General features: G+C 37.1%; 1 long non-coding RNA gene across 3 annotated transcripts in view; it reads right to left on the bottom strand.

The window, feature by feature from the left end:
* The window catches only part of LOC134144594 (uncharacterized), a 54,363-nt gene extending 37,535 nt beyond the window's left edge, over positions 1 to 16,828 (bottom strand). For 2 of the 3 annotated variants that reach the window (XR_009959427.1, XR_009959428.1), the window contains exon 1: positions 16,595 to 16,828. This is a non-coding gene — a long non-coding RNA (uncharacterized LOC134144594). Of the gene's footprint in view, positions 1 to 15,840; positions 16,045 to 16,594 lie in introns of all 3 variants that reach the window. The other variant, XR_009959429.1, reaches the window with a different exon arrangement.
* Positions 16,829 to 16,952: the final 124 nt, after the last annotated feature.

Raw genomic sequence — 16,952 nt, 5'->3', positions numbered from 1 at the left:
AAAGACTTTCGTCTGAAGGGCACATATGATCAGTAATGACTTTGATATTTTTTGTCTTGCTGAAAGTTGGTTGTGTTTAGCAAGGCTTTTAAGATTGTGAAATTGCTTCTGTGTTCTGCACTAGTGTAACTTGTATTGCAATTTAACATCTTTAAATCCATGCAAGGCATTCCTAAGATCCATGTATTCTTATCTTTGTATTTTTTTAAACTCTTCTATATTACCTATGTGTTTTTATGCAGTAGTATATACAGCTCCCCTCAAAATTCACTTTCCAGCTTTTTAAAAATTCTTATTTTCTTTCCTATTTTTGTTTCTGTTGATTTAAAAAAAACTCATTAAAACAATTCTGACAAAAAAATGGTCTCATTTAGGGGTTGTCTCTAAAAGAGAGAGAGAAAAAAGGAAGCTCTTGCTGGTTTATATTGATTTAGTGAAAAGCAAATAAATGCTTCTTTAATGTGAGCATGGATCAATATGAAATTTTTTATACTTATTCAACTTATTCCCATAAAGGAAACACCGTTCTTGTATAGGGCACATTTTAGACTACCATACACGGCATATATGCAGGAGTTTTGGCTGGCAGAGTAACATCAGAAAAAAACAAATCACAACCTTTCTGTTTCTAAATTGGTGCAACTGTTAAGTATTGATTTTTATTTCCTTCTTTGATTGTTCTTTTGTACAACATGATATATAGAAAATCACTGAAATAATATTTTGCTTTGTATCTTCCAGATTATTTTAAAGAAGCAAAGAAATACCTTTCCAGCTGTTTTTCTTACAATATGGTCTATTCCAATGCAAAGAGGTCACCAAGAACTACTAATATAAGTAATTGTTTAATGTTTCATAATAAGCCAGCCAAGAAATACACTGCTTTCCAGAAAATGCAAGGCAAGTAGTAAATTTCTAGGTTTACCTAAGTGAGCTGGTACTACAGGTTCAAGCCTATGGCAAAAATGATAAATTCAGCATTTCACTGAGGCTGATAAATGAGTTCTCAGCAATACCTATGTATGGAGTTTTGGAATAAGCCTTTTCTACCTAGGTCATATCTTTCAATATATTTTTGACACAAGTCAAAGTATCTTTTTTTCTGATTTTTCTTAACAGTGCTTAGCAACCTGCTTTCTACCTGCTTATTTTCACATGAGGGAAAAATAGATGACAGTTCATTAATGCATATCCAGAATTCAGCCATCCTTTAAACATTGATTTTTTTAAAAAAATATTTATTTATTTATTTATTTATTAGCATTGGCACAATGAAGGCTGGCTTGCTCCCAAGCTTAGAAGGTACTCTAGTAGGAAAGGAACTTGGTAAAAGTCTTCATAGTATATATTTCTAAACACTTAACAGAAAACACTTTATTAGCTGGTTAATATAGACGATAATCAAATCAGAGTTGACTAGAGGCAGGGCAGATTTTTGCGAATCTGTCCATTTCAAATGCAGCTAGATGGTATACAAAGTTATCCTGTAAGTGTGAAGATGGTAAGCTTCAGCATTAGAAGTACATATTTTAGTAAGTACAAGTGTAATGGGACTGGTTTTAAATATTAAGCATTCAGTGCAATGAATATTCTTGGCCAGTTACTGCTGAATAATGCAGTATGAAGAATGGTAGTTTATTCTTTTCAGTAAGCACTTCCTAAGCTACCTTTGCAAGGCAAAGGACTAGAATACACTGTGTTTCAAAATGGAATTTATGATTTTACTTTTAATGTGTAGTGCCCTCAAATTCAGGGTCCTGTGGCCATTGTCACAGATTTTGCACTAAAGAAAACATTATTTAAAGCTTTCAGACTAAAAAGATCTCTTAGTGCATTGAAAAACACATCTAGAGATAAGCTGCAGTCTTTAATCATGCAGGCATCATTGTGCAGAGAGGTGATCTTGTGGAATTTAGTGGAATACTCTCATGAGTACTGGTTTCTGGAACTGATCTCCATTTTTCTTGCACTTGGTTGATGAAACATAGAGGTATTTTTATTAATTAAGATGAATTATTCTGATATTTTCCATAGGCAAAGTTTCTGAAGACAGCCCTAGCATTATTTTCTGAGATATTTGTCTTGCTGTATAAAAGGTGTTTCATCACTGTCAGAAAAGCTCCCTGTGTGGGTCCCAGTGAAGCCTCACAAGCATTTAAATCCCTTTAGTAACTCCCCTACTGGAGGGAAGTTGATTTAATTGGGAGTCAACATGTTTTAATCCTCACTACAGATTTTTTTTTTTTTTTTTTTTTTTTTTTTTAATATCCACTCTGGACCTGAGTATGATTAACAGGAAAATCTCTCTACAGCACTACAAGGAATAATTAAGCTGTAAATTTAGTCTTTGTTTGCCAAACGAAAACAATATTTTTTACCACAGGCTCCCCCCCCAACATTATCTGTCTAGATAAATATAATTAAGTAATGGATGATGGTTTGTTAGCATTTTATTACATGTGTTTGCAAGGGCATTAAGAATAATCATAAAATGCACAACAAATACTGTAAGTATTGAGATTTCAGCAGTGGAAGACGTGACTTTTTCAAATCAGATGGGCCAGTGACAAGTATTCTTACAAATTAACTATTACTCTATGCAGAACAGGAATTGAGATACTTCTGTCTCAGCTGATTTACATACGCTAATTGCTATCTCCTATTAAACACTGAGTGGTCACCTGCTCAATAAAATTAATATTTTTAGAGAGCAATTATTCACAGAGAGCAGGAAACAATAACTGTAGACTTGATTTTAGCCAATTCTGAATTATTTTTTTCATTTAGGAAGCCATTTGCTCAGACAAAATGATACAGTAAAGCTGTATAAAATTTGCAAGCTTTTGTATGAGTATGTATGTTTGTGTATATAATGATGAAAGTTTCATGCAGACATGAATGGGAATATGTAACTAGTTCTGCATTTTAAGTCAGGTGATCAAAATGGCTCCACTAAAGTGACTCATTTATCTGCCTGGAAAATAATTATGTTTATATTTTGCTGCTCAACCTTTAAAGCAGGTTGAATTCCCCATATGCAAGACCTACAGGAATGATCCATATTTATGGCTAATGCAGTTCCAAGGAAAATCTGAGCTGGCATTTGTAAAATTCCTTGCAGCTGAACCTCCCCCAAAAGCCACTGAAGAGCTTAGTTCACTAACATATGGCTCATCTGTGCCTTAATCAACGCACAGCTGACAGAGGACAATGTTACAGGCACAATATGCCTTGCCAGCCTGTGGCAAAGGAAAGCCACAGACTTCACTGAAAACCAAGACTGGATATGCTCAGTCATAGCACAACTGACATAACCTGATTTATAGCAAAATCAGAGCTAAATATACATGACTGTACTGGCCTTGATGCAACAAGCTACTCAGCCAGCGAGACTGAAGCGTAGGAATAGCCCGCCTGCTTCAGACTGGACTACTTGCTTAAACATTACACTCCATTGGGGCCTTTATATGAGACTATTTGGGGTCATATTTACGGAATGAATGTTCACTAGTGAGCGACAGCTGCAAAAAAGGGTCAAGCTTACAGCATGATAACTGGTAGACATTCTGATTTGCTCAGCTTTTTTGCTTTTTCCTATGTTTGGTAAAAGCAATTCAAGTTGAGGACAGAGAACCCTACAGATGTGAGAGCAACTGCTGGTACATGCTGGGAAAACCACATCAGAATTCCATATTCTGCTTCAGAGTGCACAGGGATTGTTTTAGGAACAAGGAGTACCTTAATTTTACAAACTCAATTCTATTTCTGGCTTCTGCATGTAACAAGATACAATTTCTTTTTAGCTATAATGATACTTGTCCTTAAAGAATTTTCTTAAAAAAAAAAAAAAAAAAAAAAAAAAAGTTACAGGGCCCCTCTTTAGTTCTTGGATATACATTTAATATGGTTTAATTTCCTACAAAAGGCAAAAAGTATCAAGATAGCTGGATTTCTATTTCTGTTTTTAATTCTTTGGGGTTTGAGGAGTATGTTTAGAGATAAGAGTGCTCTTGTTGGAGGTATGAATGTGTAGAATACAACAGAAACAAGTTAATGCCTTACCATATGAGGAGGACGAATTCTGATCTGGTAAAATGGTTTTAAAGATAAGCATTATTTCTGTTTTGCCAGGAAACTTGTTCAGCTGAAAAGGCACAAAACTGCCTCTGCTGGAATTTCAAGTGAAACCTCAATTTAATATACTCCTAGAAGCTACAGAATTTCTGTCATCTATGAACAAAGGGTCTGATTCTGTTCTTCTTGTCAGTGTTTCTACTGACTTCACTGAGAAAAGACTGGAGCCCAAGAAGCAATAATTAAGCAGAAACAAAGTGCAAATGACTTTACAAGATGACTCTGCATTTAAGATATTGCTGTGGAGAATTTCTGCACAATTTTGATGATAAACATAGTCCTACTAGAAGCAAAATACTGATAGTAGTAGCTCGAGCTAAAGGATATTAGGTTTTTTGTGTATGTGTAATAAACATTGTTACTTACTTGTTACTGTGATAATGCAGATGTTAAACTAGTGTTCACAATGTATTAGCCTTTCACTTTTCTGAGTTGTAGAAAACTTTGTCTGCATAATTATTAGCTTGAGCAGTACTTCATCCTGAAAAGGTATGTAAAAGCTATCTAAAAAAATGGGCCATATGTGTCTGTTACACATCCAAGCTTGGGACTCCTAAAATCAGTAGCCCTTAAAATATACATACATATATATATACACACACACAGACACACATTTGTCAGCTAAAATAGTATGGGTTAAGATCAGAAAATAATAATGAGAATTAAGGGGCTTCCTTCTGATTTGCTTAGGCATTTGGTTGACATTTCCAATTTTTGTCCTTTTGAAATGTTCAGGTGGCAGTATAAAGGCTATAAATCATTCTTATAGCCAAAGTATCGTTTCCTTTGTTAGAAGTCAAGTTAACAATTTTACTACTTTGTTAAAAACTTGAATACATTCCACGTTCTATTTTTTAATAAGAACTGTAAATAAAAGACTATTTGGCATATAATAAACAATCCCTTCCAAAGTCTAATGATAGTTCACTTTAGTTATAGCCCTTCTTATAGCAACAGACAGCTTTAAAAAATCATTCTTACAGCATACACATAATTTTAAAGAGCTGAAATAAAGTTCTGCAGCAAGTCCATTCATTTAACTTAGACAAGTATGACAGCCACTAGGAGTATCTTTGATGACCCAGCTCTGATCTTACACAGGAAGCTGCCATATCTTTTGGGTTGCAGTTTGCATCCAGTATTCTCTTCACAGGTATTTCATATTTCCCTTTTACTCAGAGTATTGCTCCTCAGTGATCAAATCTCATCAATCAGACTCCAAAGATTTATAAATAGGGTTAAAAGTATTGAGATTTTAAAAATTGAGTCTAGATTTAAAGTTTGCCTCTGAACTTGGAGACTGTAAGAGTCATATTTTCCATGTTTTTATTGGCATACCAAATAATAAAATTTAAGTTCTTTTGAATGAATTAAAGCATCAACTCCCATTTAGTCACACAGCTTTGGAAGATCTGAATTTAAAAAGATAGCAAGATTTATCATAAACTCAAGAGATCTAAATAATGCAGCCATATTATTAACACTTATTGCACCATTACGATGTTTTTTACCTGTGTTTTGAGCAGATACCTGTTTCCACGCAAAATGAGCTTCAGCTGTTTGGAGACAACTAGATATAAAAGGACAAAAATCAAGTCCCCTGGAGAGATCAGTGTGCATCTTTCTGCCTCTAGTGAAGCTGTCATTTTATGTTCAGCCCAAGACACAGAAAGCAGAAAAATAACAAATACCACACACATTAATGCTGCTCACCCTGAAAATAAATAATGAAATTAACTTCAGTTTGAAGCCACAAAGACCTGGTTAGGAAAAAATGAATTTTAATATTTTGCCTATTTGTCTGTCCTGTTCTTAGTGTAATTATAATAGTTGCCCATCGCTACAATATGTGAGCATCTTGTACAGAAGCTACAGCCATGCAGAAATTTTGCAGCTAGAACTGTATCTGAGAAAAAATAGGAATGCAAACTAAGTATCCTGAGTGGGCATTTTCTTCCTCTTTAAATGTTACTGTGTGGTCATGTTTATCCTTGCAGAGAACGGCATCATTTTTGCTTTCCAGCTTCAGGCTACAGGTTAACCATCAACTGGCACAGCCTGTATTGTCCTTTTGCTACACTGTATTTTTTTACATAGTTTAACTTCTCATGATAGTTGAAAAGATGAAAAGCTATTTATGGAATAAACAGCAATAAAAGCTATCCAACTCTACACAGCATAATGGAGTTTTAATGTATTCTTCCTGTCGGCATAGTGTATTTCTGTGATAATTTTATGTGACAGTGTAATTAAGCTGGAAAACAATTCCCATTTCCTATGTATTTTATCTATTTATCATCATTTATTTCTTTACTTTCTTGCTCTGCTATAAATATTATTGTAAGGAGAGTTAAATAAGTTAAACCAATGCAATTACTTTTACAGATTGAAATTAACTTCATATATCAATTTATACTGGTTTGTATAGAGCACTTACTATTTGCTCTGTACAAATAAATGCATTTGTTGCAGTATATTTATGGTGTCACTATGGTTTCCCTGTTTGCACTCTTTTTGAGTAATGTTCTGTGTGTTAAAACTTGACATTTTAACAGTATTTTCAAACAATTTCATTCATTATCAAATAACCATTTATTATACTGTGGCAATTTCAAACCATTTACTGGACCCTCTAGACATTGCTAAACAATGATTTATCAAGGAGTGTGCAAATTTTAATGCTTATCACAGCAAATACAGAAAATAACATTAAACAGTGACTTGACAACAGCCCTGACTAAATTATCTTTCTTTTTTAATCCTGATGCGTCATATTCAGTAATAGCTAGTTTGCCAGTTTGTAAATGCACTGAAAATTGAGAGCAGTAATCTAGATTGTTTCCTTGTAGAAGGCTCTTGGCTGGTTTGTTCAATTCCTTTTGCACGTTTAGGGGATAAATTAAAGACTGTGGGACACAACAAACGTATCTCTATCTGCTTTTTAATTTTCTTGTAGGGCCCAGGAAATCACAACGCTGTCATACTTGATAGTGCTTTTCACATTTTATTTGACCATGAATCTAACAAAATTTACCTAGCTGAAGCTGTTCTGACTTTCACTTACCTAGAATGAATTGCAGTGGTACAAAAGATTTTCAGTTCTGCTTTCTGGAAAACCTCCTGCTTCTCACTCTCCTAGCCAACAAACAGGGCTGACTCAATTTAATATGTGACTACTTGGCTGCAAAATACTGTACATCTATCTCCATTCCTTATCTCTTCTACATTTCTGCTGAACTTGAGATCCATCGTATGTTAGAGAACAAGATTGATATCCACAATTGACATTTGAGTCTCTGTAAGGATTTAGGTGTTCTCTACAAACAGGAGCAAACATAACAAGGCAACAGTGTAGGAGGGAGACATCCTTATGCTCAGGGCATGCATTAATTATTGCAGGGCTCAAACATTGAGCTCTACATTAAATAAACTGAAAGGATTAAGCATTATAGAGCATATTCCTAGCAAGTGTTTCAAAGACTTGGGTGTATTCCTTATTTGTGAGGCTCATACATGGTCTATAGCTGCACAAATATCACTAACACTGAATTTAAATTAATATCTGAAACAATAATTTGGTGTTCATTTCTATTATAGTAAACATTAAGTAGCTCTACATAAAGCCAAGGCCTCACTGTGCAAAACTAACACCTTAACATAGTCCTTGCTCAGAACTTACAGTCTACATAGTCTACTGAATGAATGGGGTAATAAGGAACTGAGTCACAGACTGTGATCTTCCTTGGTCAAGGTCATAAAGAGAGCAGAACTGAACTTAACACAGATTTTTCTCTATTTCAGTTTTAACTTCAAAAACATCCAAAGGCCCCGATTCATTATCACTGATTTAGCTGAGGCAGCAGCAGTGGTAATCAAGCCCACTTGTTTGTCCTGTTACTGCTTCCATAGTAGAGTCAGCAAAAAGAGGTTTTGCTCATTAACCTGATAATATTTTAGTTTAAATTGCCACAGCTTTCAACTTGTGCTGGTGAGACAAGTTGTAAACTACAGCAAAGAGAACTAGGCAACTATTTGTTCTGCAGTCTGTGTAATAGTGCGGCATCTTTTGCCAGAAAGGTGCAGCTAGGCATGGTAACCTCAACAGACAGTGCAGCAACAGCCAAAATACCTCATTAATTAGGGCTGTTACATGCAGAAAGACAAAATCCCGTTTGCTTGTCAGATGAGGAGCTCACTACCCTTGCTGGAAGTAAGATGTCAGTCCTTACATTTTACCCATGCATAACCTTTGTGCTTAATCCTAGGATCTCGAATTCTGTATGTTTACTTGTGATGACAGCAATTAGTTTTTGAAGTTTGGAATTAGTTTGGGGGCTTTTGTGTGTGTGTGTGTGGCGTGTCTCTTTTTTTGCAGTTCACCAGCTCTACTGGTATGCTGTGAGGATATCAATCATTTCTGTTGAACTTGAGATCCATCGTATGTTAGCAAGAGAACAAGACTGATACCTACAATTGACATTTGAGTCTCTGTAAGGATTTAGGTGTTTTCTACAAACAGGAGCAAACGTAACAAGGCAACTGTGTAGGAGGGAGACATCCTCATGCTCAGAGCATGTGACCATGTTCAAAGCATCTACCATGTCATGGTTTTGAAAATCTTCCCTCTTTTGAGTACATTCATGTGAGTACATGAGGAAATCTCATCCAAAATTAGCAAACAATAAATAAATAATTTTACTCCCCCCAAAATGATAGAACTGCTCATTTGTCTTCTCTGACTTCAGAGATCCTTTTTAGAAGTTCTTTGTGTATTCTGTTACCAGAGTAATACACACTAATATTTTAAGCAAAACTGTTGCTGCAGTTGGGCACAGAAAGGAATTTTGGATTAAATCAGCTATTTAATTTTGTTTAAGTTCATTTAAGAAATGAACTATTACAGCCATGTCCATGCTTATTAAAGAAAAGAAAAGAAAAAAGAGATGTCTTAGAAAATGAAGATGTCTTAAGACCCAGTGCAGGCAAAAATAAGTATTAAACCATCAGAAAAAGTCAAGTCAAGTTTAACCACACAGGTCAAAGATCTACTCAGACTCTGGTAGCTTAAATTAAAGCTCTCTGGCCACAGATTTATTCATGGCCAAAAGCACAAATGGGTACAGTGCAATTAAATTGTGTTTATCTCCTTATTTTAATCAGTCTGAGCAACCTGCACTGCTTTATAGCCTAGTGCGGCCTTCGGATCAACGTCTCAAGGTGTTGAGGTATGCTGAGACCCAGCACTCATTGATCCAGGTAAGTGATCCTGAGATGACTGGTCTTGTTTTGCAGTCCCAGCCCCTCACCTCCCCCCCACCTTGATTTCTACTGCTTTAAGTGATCACCTGGCTTTTTTTTCACCTATCTGTACAAAATTATCAAGATTATAAAATCATTTTTTTATAATAGCTTTTGTATGTTAGAGGTTTGATAGAGGTTTGTCAACAGCTATAAAGTAGCAGAGGTAAGGTTTGATGATAGTGAAAATGGTTTTTAATGTGACCACAGGTAACACTTCTATCTTACAGAATGGAGAAATGTAAAAAGAGATTCTCTTTTCTTCATAATCAAAGATACTCTGTCTATGCAGCCAGAGGCCCAACTGTGAGGGGGAGTGTCAGCAAGAAGGTGAGCTTTTTGCTCACTTAAAGAGATACTATAAAAAACATTAACCCAATGAGGGTATCTGTCAAAATCTAAGCACTTCTATCTCTGCCATTATCTACTTTCCATTATAGATGACTTGACACTAATTGCAAAAATGATTTAATTTTGCTAATCTTCAAAAACTACTATTTGAAAATTAAAATTAATGGCCAGGATAGAATCTATGAATTCTTACTGGATAAAAGCTTAGAGATGAAGGGCTGTGGCTGACAGAGAAAGATTTAAAAAAAAACTCATGAAAGCAAATAAAAAAGATTGTAGTTTGGCAGGGTTTGGATAATGGGAGAAGTCCCACACATCCTGCAACACAACCTGGAATGTCTGACTGTCTCAACTGAAGATGGCAACATATGGAAAAAATAAGTACATGGTACTACGTGAGTTTTAAAAGCAGCAACTTTCTTGAAACTGACTGGGCAACAGAATATGCAAAAGAAAAACTACTACAGTAGTAGTAGTTTCCATCTGGCAGATGGGAATTACCTCAAAAAGTCTGCATTTAATACATAAAATAACAGAGAATCAAAAATGAATTTAAAGAAGAATGTAACAGCAGTGGAAGAAATTTCAAGCAAATAGGTACTGATGAGAGGAGCAGGAAAAAACAGAAATTTTGGAGCTCTTTAGCTCTAAATGACACTTTGGGACTAAATTTAAAAACAGAAGAGATTAAATGCTGTTTTCAAGGTTGATCCAAGTGGCAGGAGCTAGAAAATCGAGTATCTAGGCATTGATCAAATTGAAAAATGTAATTTAGGAAGTGGTCAACCTCTCCATATGCGGTTTGTGATGCAGAAGTAAAATTTGCACCAGCAAACTGATCATAGCTTTGTGATGTTCTTCTAGATCCCTACTTCTGATAAAAGCACTGTGTAACATGATGGGCTCTCCTCTGTACCAGATGGTACAAGTCCCTGAAGAATCACACGCAAATGCCAGCTGTGCACAGCCAGAATACAGCACATTCCAACGACACTTCCTTTTCCCTCCTACCATGCACCCAGCACAGAAAAGCTATATTGACACTCAGGCTCATGAGCATCCAAAGCAGCAGGAAGTGTGTGTTAGAGAACTTCTGCATAGTTGTCCACAGTAGGCGTATAAAAGATGACAGCCTCTAAAGCTAAGAGCTTTGTGCTCTTCCTACTAGTCTCTCCACTTACCCAAACAGAACAGGGGAAAAGCAAATGCAGATTGCTTTCGCTGTGAGTTGTGACTGTTCTGTCTGGGAAGTGGAAGGGCAATGTTCTCCACTAGATGAAAGGTATACTGCTGTTCCTCCTTATCTCCTTGTCTTTATGTTTTCATTAAATTAAAGCATGCCTCTACAACATCTTCAACCTAGCGCTATCAGAGACTTGCTTTGCTGTACAGTATAGTGGGAATACTAACTGCCCCACCACAGCACTAATACCTGCTTCCCTTGTGCGCTTTTGTGTGCCAACCTAACATAATTAGCAATGTGTTAGGCTTGCAAAGGCAAATGAAGTTGATGTTAACACATGGTTAATTAAGATATTACAGTTAGCTATTTGCTAGGCTGACTCAAGGGAGTAGTAATATAATATGGAGTCTTTCACCTTAAGTTCAGTAATTCTCACCCCCAAATTCCCAGGCAGCGATCAGTAATTCCTCATTAACCCTGGCACAAAATGAATCTGACTCCACTCAGGCAGGTGGATGATTTTTAAGCGTACTTCTGTCAACATGGAGGGTCACTGTCTCCGAAAATTAAATTTTAAAGTGAGGACCCCCCCACACCCTGTGGTGACTGAATAACAGAAATTGGTGCTTCCCTGTGGCATTATTTAAAACCTTTTGTTTTGTCTCAGTCTCAACAAGCTATCCTAGTTTCGGCAGACATGATTTAGATTTAGATTTTGAAGAATACAAATTGACTGGGGTCCATAGGTGCCCCTGCAAAACATACAACTAATAATAATACAGTCACAAAAGATGGAAAAAACATGGGTTAAAAGAAAACCCTGGAAACCTAAATTATACTGAATCTGCAAGAGGAGCCTAATTTCATGAGCCTACCTGCACTGCCAAGAACGCAAAGAATCACTGCTTCTTGACATCATTCTCTTGCCGAAGGGCAATCACCTCCTATGTATGCATTGCCTTAATCATGTCAAGTTGTGGCCCATAAATTTGCATGTCTCCCAAGGAAGCACAGTGAATTGCCAGCAGCCTGATAGGCCAGATCAAAACAATTTCCTAATGTATGTTTATATCAGCTTTAGCTCCTGAGCTGCTTTCATTCTAGTTGCTCCCCAAAAGAGAGCCAATTCCCTCTTTTAAAACTGCATGTTGCATTGGAGGTGGGAGGGGAATAAGCAAAATACAGATGCATACATCATTCTCACCCGAACAGGGCATCTTCTAGATTAATGAACTGCAAATCAGCTACATAAGTGAAACTACATGCTAGATATAAATCCAGTCCTTGGAGATGTGCTTGTTTTGTCACAGGCAAAGAGGGAGAGAGGGAGGGAGTGCACACGCATGTGTGTGATGGTGGTGTAATGAATGCCTGCTACCCTCTCGACTCTCTGGGATACATGGAGATGACAAACTCTCTAAGGAACAATTCCTTTGACTGGTTTGTTGAGGAAAGGAAACTTGTCATGCTGCCAAGAATAAAACTGCTCCTGGGCTTAGTTTTGAATTTTATAAAGTGAATAAGTGAAAAACGTATACACATTCACTTCAGACCCAAATCATGAATAATTAAAAGAATATATAATTGTACCCAGTTTTCCCCTCAAGCTCAACCAGCAAAGACATCTTCTGTCCATGTAACAGGGTATTTCATGTTTTTTTCAGCAACTGTAAAAAGTGATCCGAACCAAGTATCACTGAAATCATATAGCATGTGAATATGAGTAGCAACCTGACCATGAGAACACACAGGAAAGCAAATAGAGAACTCTTTTTTATATGAGGGCAGTTGCAGATTTTTGATTATACATAAGTATTTTCCCAGTGCTGGTCATCCACATTTTATATTCGAGTTTGACCACAATACAGAATTATATTACAAACAGACCATTATGATAAACATTAAGCTAATATTGCAAGTGGCAAAGACCAGACACCTTTACAAAGCATGATACCATGTCAAAAGCAATTGTGCAGAAAATAACCTCAGAGAACAGAAGTTATCTGCAATTTTTTTTTTTGAGAAAGGAACACATTCTAGTACAAATTTAAAAATGCAAGGTAACAGTAACGAGCCAAATGTTTGCCTGCAAGAACAGTGGTGCACTGGAATTGTTTAATGCCTTTTATCTGGAAAAGGCAGAAGCAAGAGATTCCTATTGCTTTTATTCCCAACATTATTCCCATAGAGTCTATGAGCACTTGCTACCTCTCAGTTTTCGACTCAAGTGAGAATTGTTATTAATAACTATTTTTCTTGAGAATGCAGTAGTTTGCAAATATGATATTAAGAGTAATGTATTTAGTACCTTTCACCTCCAGAAAGCTTATTTAAACACTAATGAAGAGTATCAATAACTTCTGTAAATAGAATAACCGTTATCCCCTCCTACAAATATAGACACATAGCTAACAAGCTGGCTCTTGCTCTTTCTCACACTGGTATTGCTGTTTGTACCCAACAAACTGATGCTCACTGATAAGAAAAATTCATTAAACAACTGAAAATCCTATACAGGAGGAATTAATAGATCCTCTTTTGAATGTTGTAATAGCTATGCTCTTGAAATGGCAAAGGTTGGGAGGTTCATTTGATTGTGAATAAAGGTGCACATTCTTTATATTCTTTTACTTCCTCAGCTTAATTCCAAATATAAGACCTTCGTGAAAACTTGTTTTCTGCCTTGACCTCTGATCAGCTAAAAGGTATCTCCTCAAAGACAGAACAAGGCAAAATGACAGGGAAGCGATCTGGTGCTTGGAAACCCGTGAAGTCTGATGAAGAGCAATGAACCCACTACAGGTTTGTGGGTTCTAGCTGAAGTACAGACAGGTTTGGGATAAAGTAAACTGGACGCAAGAGGACATGAGAGTGACTAAGAGTCACTCTCAACATGATACACAAAGAGAATGCAACTATCACCTCTAGCTAGTTACATCAGCCTGACAACTCTTTACAATAATTTTCATATGGCTTTAAACGGATGATGATGTACCCTGCAGGAATATCACAAGTGATTCAAAACATTATGCACTATCTAGCCCATGCCCACAAATATGAAAATTATTACTTTAGAATATGTTGCTCGTTATTCTCAATCACAAAAACATCTAAGACAACAGACAAATTATTTTATACATGGAATACAAAAGTAGGAGTAAACTACCACCCAAAGACATTATCATCGAAAAGGGGCAAGATATGACTGGATAAAATCCAGTATTCTTACTTTCTGCCTAGGAAACATGACAAGGAGAGATGACATACCACTGTACTCCCTACATCCAAACCTCAAGCAGAGACAGACTTTCAAATGAATGTTTTTAAATTCCAACATTTCTGAATTGTTACATGAACCATTTGTAGGGGGGGGAACATTCTTAATCTGTTTTTTTGGGGGGGGGATTGGTACATTGCTAAATTTTTTTATAATAAGTTACATGAGAAAAGACCATGAAAATGAGAATGTTTTGGTGTTTCACTGCTTTTCATGACTATTTTATGTATAAAGGTTAATTGTGAATTACACTAGACCCAAAGTTACGTAACAGTTGGATTTTTTTTTTTTTTTTTTTTTTTTTTTTTTTTTTGCGGTGCATAGGACAAAATTCATATGACATTAGCATTATTCTTACAAGCCTCTTCTGTTTGGCAGAGCTTTCATGTAAGAATCTGCTTATATTTGCAATTGTTTAATGTTTAAAAATAGATTTATTCAACATCCCCTAGTAGTTAGCTCTGACCCCCTGTTTGCTTGTTTTCCAGGTTACAGAGGAACATCGATAGATTTCCAGCTATACTGTGCCACCCCGTGTAAGAGATGGGAAATTGCACAACATTGCTGACCCTCACCAAATGAGTCTGGATGTAGTATACCTTACAGAAAATGATAATTTGTGTATTTTAAGGGCAATTTTGAATTTTATCAAAAAGTGAAGCATATTTTGAAAAGCACTAACATATTTAATATAAAACCTATTTTTTTCTTAAAACATTAATTTGATGGAAAACTTTCAAACTGTTGGAATAGTAAGAAATAAGGCCCTTTATGTGTTACTGCTTGCTCTTGCAAGTCAAGGAAGATTATTTCTTGGGCCAGAAAATGATTCTCTACAGCGTAATTTAATCTTTCTACATTATCGAAAACAGAACAGCACTGAGTAAAAATGTATACTCTGACACTTTTCAAACTTCTGTTTGCTCCTAAGTGTTTCTTCAGGCTTCAGAGCTACAGGCAGGTTTTGCTCAATGTTAACTGAACAGCCCATACAAGGGAACTTCTCTGTCATACAATGTAATGTTCCTCCCCAGGAAGCAGAGACCTTTGATCGATGGAGCTCAGTTAGATCTAGCAAAGTCTGAATAATTCCAACTGTTCACGGGTACTCTTGATTCAACAGACTGCCAATTCTAACCATTCAGTCTTCAATAAATGGACAAGTGCTTTACAAACTGATCACATAAGTAACATAAGCAGATCTCCACCCTTAAAAACTGGGAAGCTATGGTCAAAGGACATGCCTAAGTAGGTACGCTACTAATGGTAATTTTGTGTGCAGCTGGGAGTAGATGGAAAAATGTAATGTTCTTAAACACTGAATAATGCTGCTTGGTCATCTTCTGTGGCATTCCGACTTCCAGAAATAAAAAATGGTGTCAAAACAAAGATGAGAGAATGCAATATTGTTTCCCTCTTGCTGTTACTGTATTTCTCCTACTAGTAGTTGCATACCCATTTTTTGTATTTAAGATAGTTCTTACTTTGTATTTGTAACTATTATCTGATAAACGTATGTTACAACAATGCCTACAGGCCTCAGTCTGGTTGACATGATACTAATTCTTTATAAACGCATTTTTACTGTTCTGATTACCTTAATAATTGCTCTTTTCCTGGTTATTCTTGCATTTTATCTTTGCTCAGGGATTTGTGGGCTGAGATTTCTCTTCTTCTTTAGCAATATTTTCCTCTTCTCACATTTTCCTACATCCATTTCTTGCACCCTCAAATCACTTACTAATGTTTCCCACTCTTTTTCTCCACATCTGTCACACTTATTCCCAGTTTCTTCTCTACCCTAGAATAAAACAAACTCATAATTGCTATTGTTGCATCTTTCAACTTTGGGCAACACAGCAGCAGTGAGAAGCAAAAAGGAAGTTAGTAGCTGTCTCAACACTACAGCAATATGTTAGTGTCAAGGGGCCAATTCTGTGTATCACATGTATAATGTGTTCATGTATACACTAAAAATGTGTGCATTCATTTTCCAGCAATAGCACAGTTGCACAAATTAGCTTGGGTTCACCCCAGCTCAAATGATATTTCACCCAAAGCAAGATAAAATCCGCATGAGGTAAGCATCGTTTTCTTGCTGACATGTACCAAACCATGCAGTCACTGGCAGTGGGACAGCACACAGATCTCGCACATCTCAGACCTCACCTCGGACACAACCCTTCCCCTCCTCCCAGGAATCCTGACCGAAACGGTCCCCATCATTGCCTTTCTTGGCCATGTGACAACGACGAAAATGGGCCAGTTCACCTAACCTGCTACGCTTCTATCCTGCGTCTGTAATATAATCGAATTATTTCATGTTGAAGCACAGTATTTTGGATACACACCTGATACATTTAAATAGCTGAAGGTGTAATTCCTAGCGATGTCGGGCATTTTTCCTCAGTAATTCTGCTACATCGGCTCCCCGGCACGTAGGGACCGGTATTAGTCGTTCTCCTCCTCCCCACCTCTCTCGCTCACACTGCTCGGCCCCGAGGGGCTCGCAGCACACGCGAACCGGGCGGGCTGCGACCCCCGCGGCGCAGACCGGGCCGGGCCCCTGGGCCCAGGACCCCGCACGCCGCCGGCCCCGGCCCCGCCGCCGCCGCCGCCTCCCACCGCCCCCAACGGACGCCCGCGCGCCCCCAACGGACGCCCGCGCGCACGAGGGCCGAGCTACTGCGCACGCGCCACCCCTGCGCG

This window comes from Rhea pennata, chromosome 10 (assembly GCF_028389875.1).
Source record: "Rhea pennata isolate bPtePen1 chromosome 10, bPtePen1.pri, whole genome shotgun sequence".
NCBI lineage: Eukaryota > Metazoa > Chordata > Aves > Rheiformes > Rheidae > Rhea > Rhea pennata.
The sequence above is the reverse complement of the archived record's forward strand: the minus strand, read 5'-3'. Positions and strand labels throughout refer to the sequence as shown.